This window comes from Quercus lobata, chromosome 10, assembly GCF_001633185.2.
Source record: "Quercus lobata isolate SW786 chromosome 10, ValleyOak3.0 Primary Assembly, whole genome shotgun sequence".
In the NCBI taxonomy this organism is placed as follows: Eukaryota; Viridiplantae; Streptophyta; class Magnoliopsida; order Fagales; family Fagaceae; genus Quercus; species Quercus lobata.
Window position 1 is genome coordinate 25,974,860 of NC_044913.1, and position 4,186 is coordinate 25,979,045.

General features: G+C 28.1%; 1 long non-coding RNA gene across 1 annotated transcript; it reads right to left on the reverse strand.

Annotated features, from left to right (window-relative positions):
* Positions 1-495: 495 nt before the first annotated feature.
* On the reverse strand, positions 496-1,494 carry LOC115962906. The gene is made up of 3 exons (XR_004085633.1): positions 1,384-1,494; positions 747-817; positions 496-598 (listed from the first exon to the last, which is right to left on the reverse strand). It is a non-coding gene; the product is annotated as an uncharacterized LOC115962906 (long non-coding RNA).
* Positions 1,495-4,186: the final 2,692 nt, after the last annotated feature.

The window sequence follows — 4,186 nt, forward strand, 5'->3', positions numbered from 1 at the left end:
AAAGTGGCTATAAACTAATGCAAGAGTAAGTAAGGCATTTTGTCAAACACATGGTGTGCACAAAATTTCAATGTCTTAGTTATTAACGTTTGTTATTAAAAAAAAAAAAAAAAAATTAAAACAGAAATACACATCCTATTGACAAATTGACAGTTCCTGTAATGCAACAAATAACACAACAAACAGGCAGAACAAACAAATTGAGGAGTATTAAATATATGGAACTATATAACTAATCAAATTCTGTCATGAATAATTTAAAGCCAGAAACCCAACTCTTCCATGGGTTTTTTATTCCTCACCAAAATGTCTAACATTTTTTTTATGTTAGGCCAAAGCAAATGTGGTGTAATTTGGAAAATTGACTAAAGTTGTCTAAATCAAAACATACAATGGAAAAACAATATTTCTATCAAATTAGTGGAAGGAACCAAAAAGACAGTAGCGTGACAGTGAAGAATAGATTGAGCAATAATAGTAGTGTGACAGTAAACAATGAAAGGGAACAATGAAAGAAATCAATTTACCGTAGTGATTTTGCTAGAAGACTAGTGGTGCAAGGCTACTCTGTTCTTTCTCCTTAACCTTCGTTGGGTTTCTTTTCACAGAGAGAAAAGAGAAAGCATAAAACAGAAAAACAAAAAGAGGAAAACAAAAAGTCAACAATGTTAGTGAAGAAGAGATTGAGCAATAACAATAGCGTGACAGTAAACAATGAAAGAGAACAATAAAAGAAATCAATTTACCATAGTGATTTTACTGGCAGACCGATGGTGCAAGGCTACTCTGTTCTTTCTTCTTAACCTTCAATGGGTTTCTTCTCACAGAGGGAAAAGAGAAAACAGAAAACGGAAAAACGATAAGAAGAAAACAAAAAGTCAGCAATGTATATAAACAATAAGTAATTACAAACCTATCTCACCGTCAATACCAATCCCAATATTTGACATATGAACCATACAAAATTCAAACCCATATTGTTTCCACTAAAATTTCAAATACACAATCCCAAAGAGTCAGAATTTAAAATTCCTTATGAATTTCGAATTTGCATCAAGAATTAAAAGGCTTACAAATCAATGCCTACAGAGAAACTCACTAAAATCAAGTTTCTAAGTGGTAGCCACATGAATCCAGATAAGAATTCACAAAATTAAATCACAAAAAAAAAAAAAACCCTAACAATACCCAACAACAGTATTTGCAAAAGAACTGAATAAAAAATCAAAATATTACTTAAGCAACAACAGTAATTCAGTCAAGGAATCAACAAAAAAAAAAAAAGCAAAGCCAATGAACATTAAAAAACAAATATTTAGAAAGAGAAAGAGAAAGAGAAAGAGAGAGGGAAAGATTAGATACATGATATTAAGACCATCTCACCTGCTTAACTTGGCCTGTGACATTGGAGATTTTGTGATGGCTATGATGGGTAACGGCTCAGTTATGGGTGGGAGAGATGGCTATGGTCATCAGGGATACAAAGAGAACGGCTTTGAGAGGCAGAGAGCACGGCTAATTTTAGACTTTTAGGGTTTTTTGTTTGAGAGATAGTTGGCTTTTAATAAGAATCGGGTTTGTAATTTGTTTTTGGAGTAAAAAAAAGATTTATTATTATTTATATAAATATTGCTCAAGTGGAAAATTGTGGGTTGGCTTTTAATAAGAATCGGGTTTGTAATTTGTATTTGGTGGAAAAAAAAAAAGACTTATTATTATTTGTATAAATATTACTGACGTAGAAAATTGTGAGAGTTTCAGAGGCTTCGGTTTTATATATATATATATATATATATATATAGATATAGATATATAGATTAGTATTAGGCTTGTGCGATGCATGGCTTTATTAAGAATCATATGTAAATTAATGAAAATAAAGAATAATAATTTTTATATTAATTAAATTTAAATAGATAATAAAAATAAATTAATCATTTGCTCTATTTTTTTTTAATATGTAACCTTTTACTTTATGTTATATAATGAATGCATATTGTATAAGATTGAGTTTTTATAAATAAAAGGAGATGTCTGAAAAATATAAAACAATAATTTTAAATAGTAAAGAAGTTGTTATAAGAAAAAAAAAAAAAAAAAAAAACCCATAAAAATCAAGTTAACGTTAATTACAATTTATCCCTATTATACCGTAAAGATCAAGTCGTTAATGTTATTAGCTTTTTTTTTTTTTTTGTTATCCAAAATTTTGATATATATCCAAAAAATAAATAAATTTAAACAAATAAATTTGAAAAAAAAAAATAGATAACAAATTGCTTCCCGTGTGTATATCCTCCCAATGAAAGTGGGTTTTTTTTTTTTCATGGGATTAACTATACTTCTACGTACGTACACTACTACACATTTTAATATTTTATGCTTTGGATTTTTTTTTTTCTTTCTATCCTATTATTTTAGGCATTGTTGATAATATTTAGATAGACATAATTGTAAGTTGTTGTTGTATGGCACCAACGAACTAAATTTACTTTTCAAAGAAGAAAACCAACTAAATTTAATCTCTTTTTAAAATTTTACGTTTTGTTGAATGTAGGTAGCATATTTTGTTAAAACACTTATTTTTTAATATAAGTTGCATATTTTGTTAAAATTGCTTTCTTTCTTTTTTTTCTTTTTTTTTTTTTTGTAATACACTACACGTGAACAAACAAGACAAAAAAGGAGTATAAGAACAAAGGAAGACACAGCACCAAGAGCAAGCAAAGAAGAGGAAAGCAAAAGAGGGTGCTGTTAACGAGCGGAAAGCAGTCAAAATGTGATTGTTTGCTACTGAGATGAAGAATTTGGATTATAATACACTAAACTTAAAAAATAAGGATTAAATGGATTAGATGAAGAATTTAGATTGTAATTAAATTAAGATTTTTATCAACTTATAAATTATAGTAGATGGATTAGATGAAGAATTTGGATTGTAATCAAGTTAAAAATTTTATCAACTTAGAAATTATAGGAGAAAAAAATTATATATATTTTTAAAAGCTAAAAAATTTTCTACAATTTGATGAAACCACTTGGCGCAACCACGGCTTCTAAGCTTAACTTTTAATATATAATATATGATATACATATAAATAAATAAATATATATATATACACACACATATATAAATGATAATGATGAGTTTGAGTTTAAGTTGGACTTGTTAGAGAGATTATTGTTATTGATTCCGTTCTGTTCCGGCCAAAATGGTCGGAATATTTCGTACCGGCATGCAAACTGGTACCATAATACCTCCCGTTCCCCCTTAGGTCAAATTTCAGCCTATTTCGGGATGTTCCGGCCATTCTAGCAAGTTTTGGCCGAAATACAAATTTCAACCAGTACCAGATTTTGGCTTAAAAAAAAAAAAAATCAATTCATTCCGCTAGCATGCACTTTGAGTTTTTTTTTTCCTGAATTTTTTCATCTTATTTCAAACATAAACTTGACATTACCAAATGATATGTTAATAATAATAAATAAATAAATAAATAAAAACCTAGAGAAGTAGACAGCAGAATCTTAGATCAGTACCAAATGATTTGTTAGGGAAAAAAAACCAGAGAAAAAGAAGAAGAAGAAAGCAAAAATCCAAGCTTTGGCAGTATGTGGATGAAGTGGAAGTTAATTTGCTTACCATTTGAAATCTCTTCTTCAAGGCTTGTTTAAGGTGTCTCTACTCTCTAGAACTTCCAGAGTGAGAGTTTCATTTATGAGACTTGTAAATGACAAATAGAGCTTTGAAAAGTGATATTAACTCTCAAGGGAAAATGGCTCAATGCACGTGGGAGTAGGTAGGGGTGGAGCTTCCAAGAAGCTTCATGAATCATGATTATAATTATCCCAAATTCCCAAAATATTCAATAATTTACAAAATTTTGCTTTAAAAAAAATTCATTTATTTACATAATAACTCAAATATGAATTTTTAAAAAATAAACAATCTAAACCCCTTTAATAAGATTTTCTTTTTAAATTACTATATTAATAGCAATCAGTAAAGGTATAATTTTATTTTATTTTTTTATGGGGTTATTTTATGAATTACTATTGTGTAAGTAATGACTTGTTATAAATCTTGGATGTGATATTGATGTTAAGACTTAATATTAAATGATTTGTAATATTTGATATTTAGTAATATTTTTTTGAATTGATAATTTTATGTTGTATAAGAATT